We start from the raw sequence: 27,013 nt of genomic DNA on the forward strand, positions 1-27,013 counted from the left end.
AATTAAATAAGCTGGCGCTATAACTATGCCAGTCTCTAGAATGGCTATCACATAGCCTATCATCCCACTGGCCACATATCACCCATGATCTCACCAACCATGCCAATGGTGTAAGTGTGGGGCCTATCCCCCAGGCGGGTCATCAGCGTCCACCGCCTCACTAGATGAGCTCGATATCTCAACACCTTGGTCCCTCATCCACCATACCGGAAGCTCACCATTTAAATCAAACCGAGGCTGGTTAAGACCTTGGCCCGACCTTGCTACGCGAGACATCCTCCGTTGACTCTCCGTCAGCTGTTGCAACTTTATCAGCTAGGTCTCACGACCTTAATCAGAAGATGGTCAAAACACTTCCCCAGCATTCTTGACATAAAACAGTCATTTAAAAACAAGTCATAAATACAGTTTCTATAACGAACTCTCGTCTTTCCACATTAATCAACATTACTTAATCCATATTCATTTCATATAAATTCCCATTCTCATCCAATCACATCATTTTCCATCTCATCACTTCTTTCCTCAAATATCCTCATCAGATCTCGTCCACTTGCATTTACCCATATCCACATCTCATCACATCACATTCATTCACATGTCATCCACTCATATTTACCCGATTTGCATCACATCACATCACATTCATTCACATCCTGATTCACATGACATCACATCCATTCTCATCCCATATCATTCATTCACATCTCGATTCACATGACATCACATCCATTCTCATCCCGTATCATTCATTCACATCTCGATTCACATGACATCACATCCATTCACATCCCATATCATTCATTCACATCTCGATTCACATGACATCACATCCATTCACATTCCATAGTATTCATTCACATCCCATATCACATCACATCACATCCATTCACATCCCATATCATTAATTCACATCTCGATTCACATGACATCACATCCATTCACATCCCATATCATTTATTCACATCCCGATTCACATGACATCACATCCCCATTTACATGACATCACTTTCATTCACATCCCATATCATTCATTTACATCTTGATTCACATGACATTACATCTCATCTCATTCATTCACATCTATCCATTTTACATCACATCACCTCCATCCATTCACATCCATCACATCACATTCAATTCATATCCATCATATTTAATTCCAGGAAATAGCTTCTTATCAAGAAGTGGCGGCACAAAAGGAAGCTAGGAGAATAAGCTTATCAGAAATGCTAGTAAGCACAGCAGTTGAACTACCTCAACAAACACCTCCTCCCCTAGCCCACAGCTTAGATCATTTTAATAAACCTCTCACCACTTCGTAATTCTATTATATCAGATCAGAATGCATCAGTAGAGATTGGTGCAGAGAAGGCCCCAAGAAAAGAGGTGTTGCAAGAAGATGAGAACCACAAAAATGAAGAAGCAACTTTAGCACATTCGGAGGTTCCAAAATAGAGCTTGGAAGTAGACAAAAGAAAGAGAACCGAGGAAGAAACCAACCCAAGCAAGAAGCGACAAATGCTGGATGATACACACAGAATCCCGACCACTTCTTTCTTACATAATCTAGATTATGAGTGCTTCCTTAAAGAGACTCTTGAGGGCCTGGACAGTTTGTTACAATTACCACACTATGAATTAGAAGGCACAGCTGCAAAACAAGTGCCTCCATTTGAGAACAAGAACAGAGGGTGTGGCGTTGCATATTATTATAACTCACGTGCTTAATGACAGAAATGCTACATTATGGAGGCAAGTCCAAGAAAGCAACTGAGCAAGAGAAGATGCTCCAAGAACAAATGGCAGCAGCTGCATCTACACACAAAGATGTCATCCCCTCAAAGGGTTAAAGACTGCAGACGAGAAAGAAGCAAGGTACCAGGTCTTAGAGAGAAACAATCAAGCCCTCAACCAAACAATTGTATAGAGGATTAAGCAAAATAGAGAACTAAAGGTGCAAGTGGATCAAGACAAAGAAAAATTTCAAAAAGAAGTTGCACACTCAAAGAAACAAGCACAACAACATGCCCAATAGCTTCAAGAAGCTAACAAAAAGGTAGAGGAATTCACAAAGACCATAGCTACAATAAATGAAGCCCCTACATCTACTGACCAAAAGATATTTCATTTTCAGGCTGAAAGGAAACAAGAAAACAAAGCACATGCAGAAAAAGTAAGAACATTAAATGAGATGCTCAATGCCAAGTTCCTGGAAATGGAATAGATGTGCAAGAGCCATAAACAGGAAATGGACCAACTCACTCAGCAACTTAAGGATAGCCTAGTATTAGTAGCAGAAAGGCTTAAGAGGATTGAAGAGTCTCAAGGGTTGGAAGAAGCAGCAGCAAGAAGAGCACAAGAAATAGCCACACGCAGTTTTGAGGACTTGGATTTGGCTAGAATGGTTCAAGAAACGACAATATCCGATCTCCTCTCAACCAAAGATGCAAGGATACAAGAATTGGAGTGCCAAAAAGAAGCAATAGACAAGAGCCAATAGACGAATTACAACTACTACTTGAGCAAGCCTCGGAGATAGGTTTGTTGTAGGTGAACTCCTCGGGCCCCTCCTCAACTCTCACCCTATTTTTGTCTACACTAACACTCTCATTACTTCAATATGAAATCAATTTGTCTGAAGACTTAAGCCTAGGGGATTTAACACTAATTACGCAAAATACAAAAAGAGATGCCGACCCAACCATTATTATGGGTAATTTTCGGGGGGACATAGTACTAGCTTACCCAAAGGATATCTTCTTCTACCCATTGCACCCCATTGTGCTCAACCTACATAGTTGGTGTAGGGTGCTGCAAAATTCAGACATCTTGGACAACAGTGTTGATAAACTTGACATGTTTGTACCAGATGGTATACCTAATACACCAGCTAACTATACGAGGTTGTAGCAAGAAGTTATAGTGGATAATTAGTCATGGATGGCTAGAAGTTTATAACATGCATCAACACTTAAATATCAATGAAGCTACCCTCTATCATCCTTATGGAATTCTCAAACTTTATCATTATATACATATATATCTCAAAGCCATGATGACTACAGTAATCTATAACTTTGATAAAGTTCACATGGAATATCCTGATAAACAGCGAGTCATATGATGAAAAATGTTCACGAGTCGTGTTTTTCACTAGTCCTAAATATTGATCAATTTTACAATCTTTTGGAGACATTAAAGATAACTTTTTTTTTATAACTTTTGCAAAATAAGCATAGTGTACATATTGCTAATTTAAAGGTGAAAATTTTTTCACTTTTTATGTCAAATAACAAAATGAAAAAAACAAGGTCAATGACAAGATCTAATATTCTTTAAAACTACTAATAATTCAAGCATATCTATGTAATCTATTATACATTCTTTACTTAGAATTATAAAAATGTGCTTTTTCTTCTACAAGAATTTAACTAACTTCATCCCAATCATTGCACTTTATCCCAATCATTGAATTAGAGCCTATATTTGATATTAAGATAAGAAGGTATATGGAATCCATGGCCATAGAAGAGGCTTATTGAAAGAAATGATTTCTCTAGATTCAGATAGAAAACCAATGATCTAAATGGACAAATTTTAGATGTAGTGAGTACTATAATTTATTAGTTTACTTTATTTTGATCTAGTAGTTCAATTTAGAGTTATAATCTTTACAGAAAAATAAATTTTAGTTTATAACATTTAGATTTTGAAACATGAAAATGACTAGAGTTGTCGTTTTGAAAAATTGATGGAAATTTGGATTATACAATCCACTTTATTGACAAAGTAGATTATGGAATCCAAAAGACTGACGTTTCTATCATGAGAGTGAAATTTCCATCCGAAAAAGAGAATTTTTTTCCCATAATGAACAAATATTTCACTTTTATAAGACAAAAAAATTAGTTCGTTGACGACGGGAAAAAAAATTGTCAATGGAAAAAGATCATCGATGGGAAAAAAAATCCGTTGATAAAAATTTAGATTCCAAAATTCACTTGGATTCTGGAATCCAGATTTTCATCGATGAAAATTTCAATCCGACGACGTAAATTTCAACTTGTCGAGATGAAAATTCTCATCGACGGATTTTTTATCCGTCGATAAAATTTGGATTCTAGAATCCAAATTTGCATCGACAGAAAGTTTTTCATTGACGGAATAAATTTCCATCAACGAAATTTTTGACAGAATTTTTTTCGTCAAAAAATTAGTTTGTTTGATGAGAATTTGGATTCCCCCAATGGAATTCTTTTCCATTAATGAAATTTTCAACAAAATTTTTTCCATCAACGGAATTTTTTATGGATTTTTTTCTGTCGACAGAATTTTTGCGTGAACGAAATTTTTGACGGAAAAAAAAAATCGTCGACAAAAATTTCAAACCATCGACGAAAATTCAGATTCCAGAATCCAAGTGGATTCTGGAATCCAAATTCCATCGATGAAAATGTTTGCCACCATTGACGGACTAAATTTTTCATTTAATAAAAATAAAATTATTATGGAGCAAAATTTCTTTTTTTTTGACGAGAATTTCACTATCATGATAGAAACATTAGTTTGTCATGGAATTTTGGATTCCATAATCAACAAAGTGGATTCGAGAATCCAAATTTTCATCAATTTTTCAAAACAGCAACTATTGTCATTTTCATGGCTCAAAATTTAACTGTAAACTGTGTTTTGCAAAGACTAAACTCACAATTGAACTATTATATCAAAATAAAGTAAAGTGATAAATTGTAGTGTTCACTACCACCTAAAATTTGATCGTTTGGATTGTTGGATTTCTATCTTAATCTAGAGACATCTTTGCCGTCAACAATAAACCTCTTCTATGGCCATGGACTCCATATACCTACCTATATTAATATGAAAATATGCTTAAATTCAACCATTGGATCAACTTTGTATACAAAGAAAATTTATTTTCTTAGATAATGCACTAGTCCCATGTAACATAGTTTCATCAAATTATATTGGGTCTAAAAGTAGCATCAATTTTACCACCTATCAGTATGTAGATAACACGCTACATACAACATGCAGTCTAGAAATGTGTATTGGTACAAAACTTATCCGTGCTCAGGAGAAAGTATGATCTAGAGATGCTTAAACAAAGTAAAAAAGGAAAGAAAAGTGTAATTCGTCAACATGTGGACATGCTTAATTTGTATGATATAGAAACTCTTGTGTATGGATTTAAGTTAAAAAATTATGGACACTTGCGCTAGAAAAAAAATGATATTTTTAAGCAAAAGGTCCAATGACTCTTCTAGTTGATTGGAAGAGTTTCTTCTCCTTTGTAATTCTTTTTTCAAATTGGACATTTTTGGGTTTAGAGTAAAATGTAAGTAATGTTTTATGCATTTTTTTCTACAATAGTAGTGGTTTTTTTAAAATGTTTGACATGAAAGTATGTCTTTTGTCTCCATAAATTTGAAAAAAGGTACATTTTTTGGTTTTTTTTCCAGAAATGGAGTTGAGTAAATGTTTGCACGATTTTGTGAACATTTTTCATGACTCGCTACTGTTGATATAACTAATGAAGATATCATAGAACTCCAGGAGTTCATGAAAGTTAACAGGCCTCCCACCCACCCCCTAGCTCCAGAGAGGGTCAAGAGAAAACATCAGGTTCTTCAAATCTCGCCACTTATCCTATGTTTTCTTGTGTAGCTAGTAAACTACTACATCCATACCGTAGTGTTACTCATACACTAACAAGTCTGAGGCAGATTGTATATTTACTTGTCTTCCTTCTATCCCTTTAGAATTTCCAACTGACACTCTCTCCCCCGAGGAGTTGCCAGCAATCCCACCCGTCTCCACCATGGCCAACTCAAGAGGTACGTCACATTCAACCACAACATAACATTCAGCCTTTTACTGATGATACTATGCTTGAGTCTTTGTCTGGTGTAGAATATGAAGGATTAATCAAAGCAAGCAATCCCTTGTTAAAGATGAAATTGATGTTTAAGGTGCTGATGCAAATCACACCATTTGAACCAACCAGATGAATACTGCCAAAGCCTACTCTAAATTCACATCTACAAAGCAGTCTTATGTACCATATCCTCTCCTCGCACATCAATACCAAAATTGGAGAAATTATTGCCACTAGCAGCCTAGCAGGAGAAGGAACTTTATGGGGGCAAATGTGGCAAAGCATACCAAACTAGCCATACTTGAGATCCGAATTGTTACTTTTATGATCACTTGTCTTTCCACCGATATGGTGAAAAGCGCATCTTGTCCATACAAGAGGGGGCTACACCATAATAGTCACAGATGATGCAAGTCCCAAAATAGAAGATTTTGGTATACAACGAGCATGGAGAAAGGAATACTTTACCATTCCAGCGTATGGTCAACAATACCAGTGTGCCCCACCCACACAAAGAGTGGACCCACTGTATATGCCAGTGGCTCTTGCCTTGTCTTGAGAGAGTGTGTGAGAGTGTACTCTAGTACATGTGCCTTCTCTATGCTTGTATGCTTGTGTAGAGGAGTGAGAGAGAGATATTGCCTTGTGTGGTGGTGTGAGTGACTCTACGGCGATAGCATGGAGGTGAAGCTTGGAGGATTAGAGCTTCTTGAAGTGATCTTGGAGACCTCAAGGGACACAAGCTTGAAGCATTGGTAAGTTTCCTATGACGGTTGTGATCTATTTCTTCTTCCAATGTGATGAATGCTTAGAGTTCCTTCAAGTGGGAGGTGTGGTAGCCCATAACACATGCACATTCACAAAGGAATCTTGCCTCAAGATGAAAAAACTTTATCCTAGGAAATGCGCAATCAAAAGAGCCTCATCCCAAGGAAACCAGCATGGATAGTCAACTTCAAAGAACTGTCACACCCCTACTATACCTGAGACTAAAGGTGGGGCAGGGCCTAGATAATCTAACTCAAACCAATCCAACAATCTGGGGAGCCATGTTGACTACCATGTCAACTGTTTCATTTTAAGAACTTAGACTAGTGCCAATCATATGTCGAGAACCAAATCACCATGGCCTAGAGACCTCCTACTACCAAAGGGAAATAGTCCACCTAGATCTCTCCATCTAACACAAGGCACCCATGTATAGTAACCACCCACCTTGTAGGGTGTATGCCAGATATCATATAGATCCTTATGAAGTTGTCCCACCACTCAAACATGCTCCAAATATGGGATACTATCTTCCAGGTCTTGCTTCCCCACCTATCATACCTCTATCTACACCAACTCTGGCTATAACAAGGTTGACACCACCCAAAATGTTAAGGATAGCCATGGAAATAAGGAGGGAGGTAGCTTCAAAAATTGTACCACTAGTGCCCGTGGAGCCAATGCAATGGCCAAGACTAGAAAGGAAAAAACCAGCCCATATCTCCAAACTTATCACCTCACCTAAGGATGTGTAACCAGATCTGTGAGGCATTTTTCCATGTGGAAGATTAGGTTAAGGAGAGTGCCTTTGACCTCACCCTCGATGGAAAAGAGGGACAGTGGTTTCAATCATTGAAAATAGAAGACAAGGCTACCTTTGATGCCCTGAAAAAAAGCTTTCAAGTAGGATATTAGAGATAGGGAACTCGATGGAGTCCGGTTGAACAGTTGCACAATGTGAAGCAGTTGAACAATTGCATAATGTGAAGAAAAAGGAGGGAGAATCCATCCAGGATTATATCATAAACGAGTGAGATATCTTCACTCTCACTATAATGATAGGGAAAATTTCTATGAGATGAAATACTAATTGGTCAATTCCTAGAGAGACTTGAAGATATAGCCCTACATAAATCCCTATATGCTCTTGGACACACCTCCTTTGCACAATGCTATAGAATTCTCAAGCCCGGTGATCCAAGCAATGTGCCCCCATAAATCCTAAGCCATTATGTGATGGAGGGTGAGCATACGTACCCCGTATACCTAGTAGGCACAACACCGTGGGGGCGATACTTGAACAGTATGTCTAAACGATCGCCTATGAAATGCTATCACTATGCTGGACCTCATCAAATACCTGAATGTGTGGTCAGGTAGGGGATGGCGAGTACTCCCACCTTAACTCCCTAATGTAAAGGTTGTGGGCAATATACCATATATACAAGGATTTTCCATTGAGAATGAGTGTAATGGGGAAGGGAAATGAAGCTAAACTGAGTACCAGAATTAACTTGTTGAGTGTATAGGATGGCTTCATCCACAGAGTGCCTCTTAATGCATTCACACGAATGCAAAGCAGGAGGAGATCCGTAACTCATGCTTCTACTAAAGCATCTACCTCCCAGAAGTAGGGAATCCTAGGAAACACAAGGATCTTGTCTTCTAAAGAAGTATCTGAGCAAGCACAAACAACTAGGTACTCCCAAAAGAAAAAGGCTACAAAGGTCAGCAAACAAGGGAGATAGATGTGTTATTATAAAAATGTGTCATCTTTCTCATCTGATGAAGAAAGGATACTACCATTTGTCCCTCAAATAAGGGATAAAATAGACCCCAATCGTCTACCTAGGAAGTTAGCTGAATATCCAAAATTGATTGAGGAGAAAATAGGTTGAAGGCCACTCAGGAGCTAGTCAAGGAATGTCAAGCTTGATTTCAGGAGAAACCTGGGGTAGTTCAAACTACAGTAAGTTTCTCTATGCCTAACATAAAGCCAATTGATGAAACCCAGGAGCTTAATAGAGGCCTCGACCACCAAGTACTCTTTAAGGATCTCCCTCAAGAAGTTGAACCAGAAGCCATAACAATTCTACATCAGGTGTATTCTGTTATTGCTTATCTTAAGAATATGAGGGATGACCTCCCAAGGAGATCGGACACTAATGTTCACATCCCTATACCCTACACTTTGAGAAGCCTAAGAATGAATAGGGATAACCACATTCACGAACCTACACCCATTCCAAGAGACGTTTTTTGGCCTCTTCTCCTTTCTATCTTCATAAGTTCACATTTCCATTGGCACCTTACTTCAAGGTAAGCTTGGAGCTGGAATGGAGAAGCAAGCAGAACCAGAAAGTTCCAATGAGATTAATGAAGAACGGTCCATAGAACTTCCAATGAGATTCTATGGAAGGATTTGAAAGATTAGATGGAAGGAAGGCTTGGAGCTGGAATGGAGAAGTAGGAAAACTAGGAAGTTCCAATGCAATTAATGAATAAGGGTCCATAGAACTTCCAATGAGATTGATGAAGAAGGATCCATAGAACCAAATGGAATAATTGGTGTACATATAGTCCAAGTGAACAAGTTAGGGTAGTATTTTAGAGGAGATGTACTTAATGCATTGCCCCTGGCTTTTGATGAGCTTCAACTCACCGTCCATCATGGATGGTAGGATAGGAGTGAGCATTGTTACCAAAGGAATGATGGGAAAAATGGGCAGAACCTTCTATGGATAACATTATATTGATTGTGAAACTAGCTGATGGAGCCACCGTGAAGCCCATAAGTCTTTTTGGAGGATTTGTAGATAAATATTTTTAGAACCATTTTTTGACACGCCTTTGTGGTGATGAACTTTGGCCAGCAACCTACTTCCTACGATTGCATCCTAGGATGGCCCTTCATGAGAGAAACCACGATGATCCATGATTGGAATACGGATCACATCTACATTCAAAAAATAGACTGAACACTAAAGGTGAGCCTACATACTTGGAAGATCCATCCAATGAGCGGGGAACCCTTGGTGGAAGAGAAACCACGATGATCCATGATTGGAATATGGATCACATCTACATTCGAAAAATAGACCAAACAATAAAGGTGAGCCTACATACTTGGAAGATCCATCCAATGAGCAGGGGACCCTTAGTGGAAGATACAGTGACTACTATGGCTAGTGTAAGATTCCTCCCCAGGCCCTCACGATGTCCAGTTTCTCCCCTTGTAATAATCAATCCCCTTTTTAGAATAATTAACAAATCTTGTTTCTATCTGTTTTGACCTAGAGAGAGAAAATGTTTTAGAAAGAGGTAATTTAATTTTTAGATATCTTTGGATGGAAAAATATCCCTTCTTATTAAAATACATTCCCTCAAAACAGAAGTTCAAAAAGAAATTCCTAAGGTGCATTAGAAATAAATTATAATGTGCACAAAAGACAGCCTAAGGGTCCAGATTAATAAGATTAATCCGCCACATAAGATGAAGAGTGGACTAAGGACCAAAGAAAACAATTAAAAAAAGTGAATTTTGACACCTCAGACTGGGGATCTCCCCTCATGAAGGATGCGCCTTTTTTCTCATCACTACCCCCAATTCTTAATCAATAAAATGAGATATTTTCATCTCTCCTCTCTCCTATTTCAAAACTAGATCCAAAAAAGTAAGCTAAACTGATCCAAAAATGATCAAAAATTGACCAAATTGATCTAGAAAATTCTAGAATCAGTTTGCTTGGTTAGAGGCCCACTTTTTTCTATAAATAGAAGCCTCCCCCCTTTGTATAAGCTTAATGGTGTTTATGCACTGTTACTCTACTCCTGTCTTGCCATCTACATTGAATTTCTTAATAATTCAATTGTTTTTGGTCTAATCCTCTCCAAAGTGAATTGGTGGCCACTCTTGCTTCAAATAGGAGTAGAACCCTCAATCCCTCAAGCCAAAGGAGAGCTTACAAGCTCCATGCAAGCTGATTTTCTTACTTATTTAAAATTTTTAAATCTATGGTTTTCTTGATTTTTATGTTTTACAGTTGATCGAATTAAATTCAAATGCTATGCCTTGATGAAAAGGCCACCCCCTTCTCTTCTTTACATTCCAGCCTTTCTTAATCCTAGAAAGATTAACTAAGGGATTAATTAAACTCTTCTTATTGTTTACTCTCTTGAATTTAGAAAATTGTGTAGACTAGAGTTCTATAAATCTAAATTGGGTTAATTTAAGTCAAATAAAGAATGATAAAAATGAGAAATGATCAGTCATACAAAGGAGGTTATGGCAAAATTTTCCAGAATTTTGTGGAAAAGAAAGTTTGTTTTTATGTTATTCCAAAAGAGTAATTCCCACCATTTTTGCATCTAAAAGAAATATTCTAATTACTCCATGTACATATTCACCTATGAATATGCATGGATATCACTGATATTAATTTATTAAATTTAATTTCTATGCATAGAAAGATGCATAAAGAAAATTTTTTATTATAAAAGTGTTATTCTCATTAAATTTGATTTTTATGCATAGAAAGATGCATAAAGGAATTTTTTTATTATAAAAATGTTATTCTCATTAAAATTGATTTTTATGAATAGAAAGATGCATAAAGAAAATTTTTTATTATAGAAGTGTTATTCTCATTAAATTTGATTTTTATGCATAGAAAGATGCATAAAGGAATTTTTTTATTGTAAAAGTGTTATTCTCATTAAAATTGATTTTTATGCATAGAAAGATGTATAAAGGAAATTTTTTATTATAAAAGTGTTATTCTCATTAAATTTGATTTTTATGCATAGAAAGATGCATAAAGGAATTTTTTATTATAAAAGTGTTATTCTCATTCAATTTAATTTTTATGCATAGAAAGATGCATAAAGGAATATTTTTTTTATTATAAAAGTGTTATTCTCATTAGTTTGATTTTTATGCATAGAAAGATGCATAAAGAAATTTTTTTAATTATAAAAGTGTTATTCTCATTAAATTTGATTTTTATGCATAAAAAGATGCATAAAAGAATTTTTTTTATTATAAAAGTGTTATTCTCATTAAATTTAATTTCTATGCATAGAAAGATGCATAAAGAAATTTTTTTATTTTAAAAGTGTTATTCCTATTAAATTGATTTTATGCATAAATAGATGCATAAAAGGAAATTCTTTTATATAAAAGTGTTATTCCCATTGAAGTTGATTTTTATGCATAAATAGATGCATAAAGAATTTTTATATCAAAATTAGAATTCTCCTAAATTCTATGTTTAAATTCTATGAGTAATTGATAAATGAATAGTTAAATACTCTAAGAGAGAAATTTCTTTCGTTTTATATTCACATGGTTTGTAAAAAGAAAATTCAAGAAATTTATCAAGATTGAATTATTCAGATAAATGATTAATTTATTCCTCATTGGAATTCATAACTAATTTAGAAATCAATTAAGTTTATATTCAAAGAAAGAAATTTGGTAAAATAGTAACTGAATTATCAAACCTTTTCGAGAAAGATAGTTCAGGAAAAATCTTATCAAACTCGAACCGTGAATCAGACTATGACCAAGAACAAACTCCTTTGTCAGTTTCGAGGAAAGAAGGTCTGACCGATTTAGAAAAATACATTTAAAACTCCCGCCAAATCTGAAACTAGGTTTGAGACCCTTTGAATTGATCTATGGATCAAGGTTATAGAATTCGAGAAATTCTGGTATGAAATTCAGAATGCCGATCAAGAAGTTTTGGGGATACTAATTCAAGAAATACTTATTGTATTCAAAAGAAAATCAAAAAGGTGGAATCGTCCCCGTTTTTCAGGCAAGGAAAATTTTCTCGATTTCGATTTATGTGAAAGGGTGAGCTGGAAAGTAAATGGATGTATATGTGAAGAATGGATGTGGATGTGTATATGAAGAATGGATGTGGATATGTATATGAAGAATTGATGTGGATGTGTTTCTGAAGAATGGATGTGAATGTGTATGTGAAGAATGGATGTGGATGTGTGTGTGAAAGATGGATGTGGATGTATGTGAAAGAATGGATATGGATGTGTATGTGAATAATGGATGTGGATGTGTATGTGAAAGAATGGATGTGGATATATATGTGAAAGAATGGATGTGGATGTGTATGTGAAAGAATGGATGTGGATGTATGTGAAATAATGGATGTGGATGTGTATGTGAAAGAATGGATATGGATGTGTATGTGAAAGAATGTGATATGATGTAAAGAGATGTGATGTGACATGAAGATATATGGATGTGAAGTGATAGATATGAATGTATGGATCGATGTGGGTAGTCGTACATGTGAACGATTGGATGGATGTGTATGAATGAGACATGATGTGGATGTGATATAATGTGGATGGGATGAATGAGATATGATGTGGATGGGATGAATGAGATATGATGTGGATAGATGTGATGTGATGTAATGTGGATAGAATGTATGTGATGAGATGGTGATGAGACTGAATGTGATGGATATGAATGAATCTGATGTGATCGATGTGAATGGATGGAGGTGATGTGATGTGAAATGGATAGATGTGAGTGAATGAAATGTGATGTGAATCCGGATGTGAATGAACAAGATGTGATGTCATGTGAATCGAGATGTGAATGAATGATATGAGATGTGAATGGATGAGATGTGATGTGATGTGATGTGAATCGGGATGTGAATGAATGAGATGTGATGTGAAATGGATATGATGAGATGTGATGTAAATTGGGATAGATGTGAATGGATGATATGAGATGTGAATGAATGTGATGTGATGAGATGTGGATATGGGTAGATGCGAGTGGATGAGATCTGATGAGGATAAATGAGAAAAAAAGTGATGAGATGGAAAATGATGTGATTGGATGAGAATGATGTGATTGGATGAGAATGATGTGATTGGATGAGAATGGGAATACATATGAAATGGATGTGGATTAAATAATGTGGAAAGACGAGAGTTCGTTATAGAAACTGTATTTATGATATGTTTTCAAATGACTGTTTTATGTCAAGAATATTAGGGAAGCATTTTGACCGTCTTGTGAATGAGGTCGTGTGGAGACCTATCTGATAAAGTTGCAACAGCTGACAGAGAGTCAATGGAGGACGTCTTGCATAGCAAGGTTGGCCGAGGTCTTGACCAGCCTCGGTTTGATTTAAATGGTGAGCTTCTAGTACGATGGATGAGGGACCAAGAAAGCGGCCTATGAGTGAAGCGCTAGGTGACCTGCAAAGGATCCTAGAGAGGGTGCTGACCATACGGTGCTCGGGCTCTGAGTCGCCAAAGATACCCACACGTGCGTCGGGGAAGATATTGGAACAAGGAGTAAGAGTTGTTTTCTGAATTCGGGCATGGATCTAGTTGATTGAACTTACTGGTCCTGAATGGATGAGTCCATGGCTCTTTTATATGGATCTATTGGTTGATCTTGCTGATCTTCAACAGAGATTCCATTTTGATTTTTATAAGTGAATATATTGCCGAGTACTATGAGCTAGGAACTATCAAAAAGGCCCCTGAGTGGACAGGTGGTGAGCGTTCTGGTTTGCCAATGATGCCATAAGTACACCGATGAAGGAATGATTGGAAATTAGGATTCAACCGGATATTTTGGAGGATTATGATCAGTGACACTAAGGTTTCATTAAATGATTGTTTTAAAGACAGTTGAATATGTGAAAAAGGCAATTTCATATTGGGTGGTGTGTAAGTGGTGTGACTAGTTTTAAGTTTGCATGAATATCTGGCTAGGGGGCCTGGGAACTCTTTTCCCTAGTACCCGGGAAAACCTAACCAAATTCCTAATTGGATCCCATCACTACAGTGGTTGGGTGGTTGGCTAACTCATGGGGCTAGATGGGATTAGGCTGGACTGATGGATCCCTAAAATGAGACTCAATTCTCTTATGGTACGAAAGATGAAGTAAATCCCGGATAAAAATTGTTCTATGGAAAAGAATCAACAGCTTTGCCTCTCAATGAGGAAAAAAGCATTGGTCTCTATGATCCAAGTGCATGTTTCTTCCTTGATCTGATCGAGTGTCTTTACGAGTTTGGTCGGATCAGTTTGGTTAGTGAATGACCTTGACTACGTTAGAGTAAAAATATCCTGGAGAAATCGCCCGTGCTTTTTGGGCGCTTTTTGGGCGAGGGACGTTTTTTCGGGTCCGATTTTGGAAGAACCGAGGGATTAGTCCCTTGTCCAGATATCCGTGGGCGAGGCCCCGAGTGAGAGGCTTTGTGCAAGAAGTGTTACCTCCGCTGCTAGCACCCCTGAATTCGTTGCATGGAGGGGGCAAGGATCTTTCAGCTAGGTCCCCAGTAGTATACTTATGCCAAACATGCCATAAAACATTGGAAGATGAAAGGAATAGCATGGAATTCGCACCTCTCCTAGATCCGAAAGACTCTGAGGACTGGATGCACATTCTTGCCACCATGGATATACTTCCAAAACAAATAGGTATAAGATTTTCCATGATAGAGGAGCAAGAAATCACATCCCTCTACATACTGAGCATCGCGTGCATGCCCAATGCTATGAACCATGAACTTGTAAGAACCAAAAAAGTAAGAAAATTTATGGAGAAAATATACCCGAAAGACCCTTAAAACAAATGGATTCAGAGGAAAGGAAGTCAATCGAGTTGGGAAAGAACATTGTGTGTCTAAGGTATGTAGAGGTTGTTAATACACATTTCAACTTCTACAATGTCTGGCAAAATAATCTTCATGAGTTCCCCATTCTGGTTAGTAGGGTAACCACTAAAAAAGAAGATTCCTCTTCCTCCTAATCTAAATCCCAAAAACCCTGTCACTTTGCTCATAGAACATGAAACAAAAAGTCAATACAAGTTGAGCAAGAGGCCAAAAAAAGAATAGATTAGGAAAGCGCTACAACTGAGGAGACCAAACAGGTCCCTATGCACTTCAAAGCCTATATAAGGTGGGAGACTGCATTGTATAATATGAGAAGGCCCAAATAATTCATGATGGAAAGCTGGGAACATCTTATGATAGTCCGCGGTGGCCAAAGTTAAGGAGATTTACTTGGCATGTCCAAGGGAAGATTCGAGACCCATCTATATTTGGGAGGACCTCTTTCACAAAAGAAGAGAGGGAACTTACTGACCTCCTCACTAAATTCAAAAATTGTGTAACATACCTCCGAGATTAACCAAGTTATAATTAAAGATGATCTTAAGTTTTGAATGCTACAGATTTCAATAATCAATTCCAGTAGGTTTTCAGTGGTTTTTCAGCAATAAAGATTTTAAGTGAAAATTCAAGATTGAGTTCTCAATTATTTAGTATGCTCAAAGGAAGCCTTTAAGTGTATATATAGACATGCAAATTGAAATTTGATAAAAAAAAGTAAAACGTGACCTATTTGGAGAGTCGACTTTCCCATAGAGTTGATTTTGGCAATTCTGTCCGCATGGGTTGTAGAGCGCACATGTTCTGGTAATTTTAAGTACCCATATGACTAGTTTCTGATCACTCTGTGCGAAGTTATACCTGTTGCAGGTTGCAGTCCTGACAACAGATATGAGAGGCTTGCCAAATCTACAAACAACTCTTCCACAACTTCTACAGAGTAGACATGGATTCCCAAACAATCAATCAAGACATCAGCAAATATATCGGGGGGAAGTACACAAACACTCTTTCTATTATTTTTCTTTAAATTCTTTTGAGATTAAATAAATATATCGATAAGCGTGTATATGGAAGAATTTGAGTCGATGTATGGCATGCTTAACCATGGCAACGATGGGAAAACACCGCGAGAAGAGGAGAGGGGGGGTTCTCGCAAAGAACTATTATTGATTGCCTTATTCCGACTCATAGAATAAACACTTTTGGTATTAAAGAATTAGAAGATAGAATATTTGACTAGTTTATGACTAGATTTTAGGTATAATCTTCATTAGGGACTATTTTGTGAAGGATTTATCTTTCCTTGTGTTTAGAATCGTATTTTTACATAAAGAAAAAAGTTTTAGACGACAGAAAACTCTACAAGAGTGTATGAGATGCAAATCCCTTTCCTTTTTGAGTTATTCGAATGCAAAGTGGGGCACTCGGCTATTTTTGACAGTTTTATATTGAAAACGCAACTTTGACTGTTTTGAATGCTCTCAAAGAGACCTTAGAACTCATTTTGAGACATGCTTTATAGAGCATTAGAAGTCCTAAAACTTTGTAGTTTTGACTTTTCTCTAATTCCAAATAGATTGGAAGATATTACTCTCCCAAAGAAATCAGTTATTAGGCTTTACCTTAGAAATTGCTATCAAGATTGACTATCTTATCTATATAGACCGGATGGACTAACGCATAAGCATAGTTAAGACTTAGCTATAGTGACTAGATATGACCTTGCTTGTTAGAACATGATAATTGATTATGTTAAAAACAAGGATTCCCATGTGACTTAAAAGATAAAGAGAAGTTAAAGACTGTTTAAATTAAAAGCTTGTTTAAATTAAAAGCTTGTTTTATACTTGAATTCCCATGTGACTTAAAAGATAAAGAGAAGTTAAAGACTGCTTAAATTAAAGACTGCTTAAATTAAAAGCTTAAATTAAAGACTGCTTAAATTAAAAGCTTGTTTTATACTTGAAATTGAATATGATTGATTTGAATATGCATGCCTTAAAAGATTATAAACTATGTATGAGTGTGAGATGATATGTATGAGTTATGATTGCTTTGTTTTGAGATGAATGATTGATATGCACGTGTATGACTGATTGATATGCATGTGTATGATGAGACTCAACATGAGATTTTGAGATTCGGGCTGACCGTCCTTAGACAGGGAGCCTAGAAGAAGCTTGCAAAGGAAAAGATACAGCAAGCACAAGAAGAGGCTAAAGCTAGAGAGATCAAATCCAAACAATTACTGCACAAAAGACTGCTACATGTCAACATGGCTTCTGTGACCCTTTTGGATGAAGGAGAACTAAACATTGAGCTAGCACGACTCAAGGTGGGACTTACTTTAGCTAAAGGCCATGCAACAAGCATTACATTAATAGATATGCGGTTAAGTCATAACTTGATCTCATATGAGACCTGGGTAACAATAGGTAAACCTCACCTTCATTTTTCTACAAGCGCACGTCCGTAACCTTCCAGTATCCATGCCTGTGTCTTCTTGGAAGCATACATCGGTGTCTTCGATCTTGCCATGCCTTTCCATTCCCTTCCCGAAAAGCATATGCTCGTGGGGCCACGCCCATTCCATTTCCTTGCCGAAAAGTGTACGCACATGTCCTCATTTGCGCATACGCCCATACCTTCTTGAAAGCGTACGGCCACACCTTCCCACAAAAAAAAACAGACAAAGACACTACTATCCCACATATTCATGCACTTATGCTCAAGAAAATTGGTGCAAAACACCCTCTATTCGACGATATAAATTTTCCTAATGCTTCCTCGCTCATAAGAGCAGACCCATCGGTCAACACAGCTTGGAGCCAAATAGTGTTAGTCTTTGACAGCACTAGTGAGAGTGAGAAGCAACCTAGCATGGGATGCATTACACTGACTTAGAGGCAGGAGGACCAAAGGCTCAGTGCATGAACAGACCACCTATCCTAGAGCAAGACCCAAAATCCCCTACCCATTTACAAAGAGAAGCCTTGCTTCAAGACTTAGGGACCTTTATCCTGGGAAATGCACAATCAAACAATCCACATCCTAGGGATACATGCATGGAAAACCAACCCAAAAGAGAGCCCACGCTTTCTCTAGATCATAGAATGGAGATAGGGCAAAGTGAAAGTAACCAAACCTAGATTCATCCACTAGTCTGGGGAGCCATGCCCGCCACCAGAATGGCCAATTTATACCAAATCCAAAGACCAGTGCTAAATCCAGGATAAGAACCAACTCTCCAAGGGCCAAGATGTCCTATCAGAGAGAGGGCATACCAGGCCCCATCATATCAACCTGGGGCACCAATGTACCAACAGTACCCGCCTCTCGTGGGGCATACCTAGGATACCATATGGGGCCATATGAAGCATATCCTGGTCCTCCCATAAGACAGGAACCTTCAATGGTCTATTATCCATCTGGCCCAGTTCCCCCTATTATACCCCAACCAGCACCCATTCCTACCATGGCAGGTAACCCCTTAAATGTTAAGAATAGCTATTGAAATAGGGAGGGGGGTAGCTACTGGCATCACACCCCCAACACCAGCTCAACTTGCACAAGTGCCCAAATACAAGTGAAACAATCCAGCTAACATCTCTAAACTGATCACCAAGTTTGATGGAACTGGAGACCCCATACCATACTTAGAGATGTTTAATCAGATCTATGAAGCATTCAGCCACGTGGACGATCAAGTCAAGGTGAGTGCCTTTGGCCTCACCCTAGATGGCAAAGTTGGCCAATGGTTTAGACCGTTGAAGACAGAAGATAAGCTTTGAAGCCTTAAAAGAGGCCTTCAAAGTTGGATACTCTCGTTAAGGAACCCGATGGAGTCTTGTTGTTGAGAAATTACTTAACGTCAAACATAAGGATGGCGAAACCACCCGGGACTACATCAACAAGGTAAGGTATCTCCACTCCCATTGTAGTGCCAGAGACAAGTTCTCTGATGAAAAGCTAATTGGGAGATTTCTAAAAGGCCTAGATGACATACCCTTACATAATTCTTTGTATGCCCTCGCCCATACCTCCTTTAAGAAATGTTGCAGGAGTGCTATGGACTTCGAGGATAACTTCAAGGGAATGCATTCCCAAGAACTTCACGAGGGCACATCAAAGGTCTCCTTCAAAACAATCAATACCAGATCTGAGGGAAAAGGCAAGGAGTCCACCTCCGGACAAGTTGAACAACTAGCCGCCGCAACATGAATGCAACAAATGACCCAACACTAGAGAACCGGCCGGGATCGAGTTGGTAAACCCCATCTCAAGAGGGAGGTAGTGTGGTGCTCGATTTGTCGAGCTAACCATACTAGCAACAAGTGTTAAAATTACAACAATGTGATGAGCTATGGTGGATCAAATGCTAGAATCAACATCATTAACAAAGTGATTAGACGATAATTAAGATGTGATTAGTGAGTAATTAACTAACAGCTTAATGTAGGCATGGATAATCAAAAACCAGCAAATTCTCATTAGGCCAATGCCTCAATTTATAGTGTTTACATCCAAGCATCAAATCCCACTGATTTCTCCTTGATTCACTCCACTTCTTTTGCTTGATTCTCTCCACCTCTCACAGAATATCTCCACACTTCCTAAATCTTCTCATGCTACCCTTTATTCTCTCCCAGTAGATTCTTCTCACCTTTTCATAGGTTCTTTCACATTTACAAATTCTCTTTTACAGCCTCTAACCAAGGGCTTGTTCCCGCACACACCCTATTCACTTGTATATTTCAACACCTCCCCTCAAGTGAATACTCCTAGCACACCTGGACCCTATACCAAGTTTCCCTCTTACTTGATAGCCCGCGACTAGTGCCTCAAGTCCCTAAACTCATAGTCCTTGACACTCTCTCTCTCTATGTGTCCAAGGCTACTACAAGTGCCCGTGACCTTAACTAAAGTGCTCACACATACATCTACCACATGGCCTACATCATCGGTGGCTCAGAGGTGGTTTTACTCTATTGGGGTAGGTTACATTGGGTTGTGGGGTCTCTCTCTCTCTCTCTCTCTCTCTCTCTCTCTCTCTCTCTCTCTCTCTCAAAAAAGATGATCTGACTCCTCTTCCTTAGGAGCCTCCATGAAGTTTGCCGATGTCATTCCTTCTCCACTGGGTTTGCTGTAGCAGTCTCTTGCCATGTGTCCTGGCTTTCCACAGTTGTGGCAAGTGAAGGTCCTTCCTCCTACTCTGCCTCTTCCTCGTCCTCGTCCTCGAGAGAATCCTCCTCGAGTGAAGAATGCTTTTTCTTCCTGCTGTTGAGTCGAGCCATTTCTTCTCTTTGTCTCTGCTCTCTTGCTCTAGTAGAGCTCCTTCTATCTCGTGTAGCTTCAATTCAGGTACATTCTTTAGTGTTGCTACAATATTTTCATATTCACCTTTGTCCACACTCTTCAGAAGCACTGTTAGTGCCTCATCATCTTCTACCTTTTTGCCAATAGCTACCAGTTGTTGCTTAATGCTTTTATATCTATTCAAGTGTGTGATTAAAGGTTCACTTTCCTTCATATCCAATTTGTAGAATTGCATTAACGGATTTATCTTTGAATTTTTAGCTTGTGTGCCAAATAATTTATTGAGTTCATCCCATGCATCTTTTGCCCATTGTATCCCTGTGATGTGATGAATGATTTCATCATTTAAACTGAGTGCAATAAGTCCCAATGCTTTTTCATTCTTGCTCTTCCACTCATTTTTCCCTCTCACCTTTGGGCATTCATCTCTTCCCTCAACTAGCCCCCACAATTTTTTTCTCATGAGCAGATACATGGTTTTTGTCTGCCATGTGTAAAACTGCTCCCCATTAAATTTGGCTATTTCTTGTGCTATACTCGTGATGATGTGAAGGGGGTCTTACCTCTTGATCCAATTTCAAGATTCAAGGGCAGTGTCTACCCTTTTACAACTCAATCTGGTGTTTAGGAGATGATTACAACAGATTTATTAGCATAAAATCACCAAAAATTACATTAAATCAAGGGTAACCAATTTGTACGGAATGGTTGGAGTATCAAACCATCTCCGAATTGCAATTTGAAGTTATAGGTATCTGTATCAGATACCTAATGGTTAATTTAAACCCTCAATTGCATCAAAATATAGTGATTAGTATTGATTAATCATTGATTAGCAAATTAATCCTCTATTTTGTGTGCAAAAAGCAGAGTATGTGGGGAGCCCAGATCTGAGGCCTTAGAGTTCAAATGAGCTCAAATCCTTTCAAAGCCATCAATAGCAATTAGTCTAGTAGAGGATTAAGCCAAGAAACATAAGATTTGACCAAATATTGAATGCTTAATCTCTGGTTTACCAAAGTCACCTGCAGATTTTATGAAGAGCTTGGATCTCACTGTAGACTTGATCAAATCAAATCAAATTCTGACTTCACCAAAGTCACCTGCAGATTTTATGAAGAGCTTGGATCTCACTGTAGACTTTATCTCACTGTAGAATTTGATCAAATCAAATTCTGACTTCACCAGCTTGTAGAGCATGCTTGAAAACCCCCGGGGCCAAGAGGAATTAGACCCATTTGATTTGATGAAGTAGATATCACTGATCTGCAGAAAAATGGTGCTTCTTAATCAGCGAAAAACGAGAGCTTGCGCCGGCGGTTTGCAGATCTTTTTTGATGGGCTGAAGCACAAGAGTGTTAACTATGTTGGGCTAGAAGCATTTGAGCTAATGTTGAGCCTACAAGGAGAGGGAGCTCCTCCACTGGCTAGGGGTGCAGAGGTTAGTTGAAAAAGAGGTGAAAATATTAATTTTCTACTAATCCTAATTAGCAAAGTAATTAGCAAGATAGTGGGCTCACAAATTGATGGATTCTAGCTTGGCTCTGATACCATGTTAAAATTACAGCAATGTGATGAGCTATGGTGGATTAAATGCTAGAATCAACATCATTAACAAAGTGATTAGATGATAATTAAGACGTGATTAGTGAGTAATTAACTAATAGCTTAATGCAGGCATGGATAATCAAAAACCAGCAAATTCTCATTAGGCCAATGCCTCAATTTATAGTGTTTACATCCAAGCATCAAATCCCACTGATTTCTCCTTGATTCTGTCACGTAGGCTGTAATGCCTGTGACCGACGGCGGACCGGATGGCCATGTCCGGGGTTCAGTGGGAGAGGACGCCCATGCGGAGTCATGGGCATCCAGGCATCCAGGCTAGTGTGGATGGCAGGCCACACACTATATAGCCTGGGGGATGAGGGGCAATCCTCATTCTTCCTCTATGGCTGGGTGGTGAGCCAGAGGCCGTCCCCTCCTGTGGTAACGCCCGTAGGCGGCGTTACGGATATCTAACACTGGTATCAAAAGACCTATGCACTAGTCAAACGACAATTTTATTGGCCTAGTTTGTTCAAGGACATCCAGACTTATGTGATGTAATGCAATAAGTGTCAGGTCAATAAGCATAAAAGGCTAAAGGTTGGGGGCTTGCTCCATCCTTTAAGCATTTCTCAACGGAAATGAGAAAAAATTTCCATGGATTTCATTACCGGTTTACCCAAGACGAGTCGAGGGAATGACTCGGTGTGGGTGGTAGTGAACAGGTTAACTAAAATGGCAAAGTTTATTGCCACCAAAAAATGGTAAAAACGCCAGAGTTGGCGCAAAACTCTTTATTGAACATCTCTACAAGCTATATGGCTTGCCTCGTAGATATAGTGTCAGATAGAGATAGAAAGTTCAACAGCCACTTTTGGAGGGAAGTCTTCAAAAAGCTGGATACTACTCTGAGTATGAGTACGGTGGACCATCCGGAGTCTGATGGTCAAACAGAAAATCTCCAACAGCTGGCTTTACACCATTCATGTTGATGTATGGTTTTCAGCCGAGGTCTCCAATGGCTGTAGGCCTAGAAAAGGAGAAGATTCAATCTGTCAAGGATTTTCTTGAAGATATGAATGATATGCTCAGAGCCGCACGTGAGAGCATTCGTAGCGCTCAGGATCGCGCTAAAACTTATGCGGATAAAGGACGTAGAAAGGTGACCTTTATAGAAGGTGACTTTGTATTCCTCAAGGTTCCTGCGCAGTTAGAAACCATGAAAACGGGAAAGTGTAATAAACTTTCTCCGAGATATTGTGATCCTTTTAAAATCCTTAAGAAGATTGGGGACGTAGCATATAAACTTGAGTTACCGGAGAGTTCTCAACAAGTCCATCCTGTCTTCCATGTCAGTAAACTGAAGAAATCAGTTCACGGGTTAGAGAACGCAGTTTCTCCAGAGATTTTGGTGGACTTGATAGAGCCACCAAAGATACCATATGAACCTGAAAAAATTCTACAGTATCGTGACAGACAAACCCAACATAAAGTGTACCAAGAGGTACTTGTTAAATGGACAGATAGGGATGAGGAGGTAGCTACCTGAGAACGCCGTAGTGCAATTTCCAAAAAGTTTCCCCACTTTGTTTTCGAGGACAAAAACTCTTCTTAAGGGGGGGGTAATGTCACGTAGGCTGTAACGCCTGTGTGACCGACGGCGGACCGGATGGCCATGTCCGGGGTTCAGTGCGAGAGAGGACGCCCATGCATGGGCGGCCAGGCTAGTGTGGACGGCAGGCCACACACTATATAGCCTGGGGGATGAGGGGCAATCCTCATTCTTCCTCTATGGCTGGGTGGTGAGCCAGAGGCCGTCCCCTCCTGTGGTAACGCCCGTAGGATATCTAACAGATTCACTCCACCTCTTTTGCTTGATTCTCTCCACCTCTCCCAGAATATCTCCACACTTCCTAAATCTTCTGCTACCCTTTATTCTCTCCCAGTAGATTCTTCTCACCTTTTCACAGGTTCTTTCACATTTACAGATTCTCTTTTATAGCCTCTAACCAAGGGCTTGTTCCCGCACACACCCTATTCACTTGTATATTTCAACAACAAGGAGTGTCCACATCTATGACCCCATCCCACCCTCTACGACACATACTATCAAAGATGGGGCAGTCATGAAATTATAAATTGCTACCAAAGAGCTGCTCAAGCCCGAGCTTTACATCAAGCCCTGTAATGATGGGGAAAAGAAAGAGAGAGGATTGCACTCATAATGGAGTACCACATGCACTCAAGGGAGTACCACCATAGCTAAGAAGCATGAAGCTCCAAGAAAGATAATAGTCAATTGATCAATAATGTATGTGTACAATGCCCATGAGACCAATATATCATATAGCCCAAGCCCCTCAAAGGCACATATGTAAATGACTCTAAACCCAAGTGCCTAGGCCCCATCCCCCATGTGAATGTAACACCAAATCTGTTTCGTTACAAACCATCCCCTCCTATGATGATTTCATTCTCAAAATCGAAGGGTGGTCATGCACAAATGTATACAAGAGGCTATACACAAAAGACAAAAATGCACTCATGACCTAGATGTATCTGCATCAAAACATGTCCACGACACCCACCCGGGAACGAATGGAAAGGATAGGAGGGTGTCGTCGAGACGGGGTGAGGCTAGTGATAATGATGGCTGGATCAAATGGAAATCCAAGACAAGCCTGACTCATGACCTAGATGTATCTACATCAAAACATGTCCACGACACCCGGGAATGAATGGAAAGGATAGGAGGGTGTCGTCGAGATGGGGTGAGGCTAGTGATAATGATGGCTAGATCAAATGGAAATCCAAGACATGCCTGACTCATGACCATATCAATCATGCATCCTCCTACATCAAATGGATAATGTAATGCACCCCATCCATTAATGAGATACATGCAATATCCCCTTGGGTCAAAAAGATAATGCACCCATGCATAGGATCCTACGGGTACATGATAACCTGTATAGCACCACCCACTCGGATCATAGGTGAATACATCATGTCCAAGAGTGAATGCCGGATAGACTATGTATGTATCAATGCATAGGCATTCATGATCATCAAAAGAGAATGCCTCATACTCCATAGCATGCTCCATTAAATGTGAATCCATGTTCTCACTGCATCCATCACCATGCATAGGTCCATAGGCATGATCCACACCACAAATGACTACCTGAGCATAATCCATATGTACCAAGGCATAATCCTCATCATTGTCCATATAACCCTTGTAGAGATCACAATCATAGACTCTCCACTCATCTCTCAAAAAAGGGTCATAGACTGGGTTCCCATAGAATCTCCATGAAGTATCCAATAGCTGCTCACTACTAGATGCATGAATAACCTCATCATCGATGTCATACATATCATCAATATCATCCACATGCTCACTAGCATCATAAAACTCATCCTCATCATATGTAGCATGTGTATGCATACTACCATCATCCACATAAACATAAATGCTCTCCTCATCATATGTAGCATGTGTATGCATACTACCATCATCCACATCTACCATCACAAATAATGATGGTAGATGAATCATCAACACTTGCATAAGCATCATCATCAAGATGCCTAATGTTACCCATTATTAACAATGCATATGTCTTCACCATATGTATAATCTTCATCCCCATGTGCATGGCATATGTCAGATGCATTCTCATAGGCATGTGCATCATCACATGAATCATCATCCCTTGTGTCAAACCCAGTTGCATGCACATCCAAAATATCCTCAATGATAAAGTCTTTATGATCTTGTAGCATCAAATCATAAGCTGAAAATGTATCCATCAAAGCACTTATGGAAGTAATCCAAGCATTCCCATTTTCAACTTGTATATTCCTATTAGCCACAAACACATTGGTGATGTCTTGTCGAGAGAAAATCGGCATCGGGATCTCCTCATGTAATTGCTATCTAAAAATCATACCAAGCATCTCATCCACTTAAACACCCACAATGTGTGCATAAAAACCCGCATAGTCATACTCTATGCAATGACCAAAAGATTGAGTGAGTGGGTAACCTCTTTTATCAATCTTGATATCCAAATCTTTCAACATGAGCTGAAATATAGCCCAAGGCCCCCAAAGGCACAAATGTGGGCCGCAACTCATGATGTAGCGGAGGCATCAACCTCACAAAACAAGGGACACACAAAAGTTTTATCTTAAAATAATGTCCCAAAAAAATCATGCATGACTAGATGCTCGCAAAAGAAGACTACAAAAATTGGAAAAGGGGATAGCTGGGGTGGTCATTAAAATCGGTTTGGAAGATAGCACAACTACCCATGCATCAACCTCTTCATCTGAAGAGGAACAACTGCTACACCTTCAGCCACTCGGCCAGGGAGCCAATGGACCCCAGCTTTCGAGAAAGTTAGCCAAATACCTAATCCCATTGAAGAAAAGGAGAGGCTAATGGCAGTCCAAGAGTTGGTCCGGGACTGCCAAGCTCAACTAGAGGATGAGTCTCCAATATCTTACCTCGAGCCATGCCCCTTCATTTCCAATGTGTGACTTATTGAGGAAGCTCATGTATATAACAAAGAGTTTCAAAAACAAGCACTCCCTAATAGGCCAATATAAGCAGCAGCACCCATCGTGGGGGTGGCGAGAGATACCAGCCGCGCCGCTAGGGCAACTTGGTAGCTGAATATCTCAAAAACCTTGGGGATGAGGGCCTCAAAAGGACGGACACAGAAGTCCAAATCCTAATACCCTATACGAACAATAGCTTGAGGATGAGCCAAGGTGACCTTCCTCAAGGAACCG

This window comes from Cibotium barometz, chromosome 45 (assembly GCF_041138505.1).
Source record: "Cibotium barometz isolate CiBa-2024 chromosome 45, ASM4113850v1, whole genome shotgun sequence".
Taxonomy (NCBI): Eukaryota; Viridiplantae; Streptophyta; class Polypodiopsida; order Cyatheales; family Cibotiaceae; genus Cibotium; species Cibotium barometz.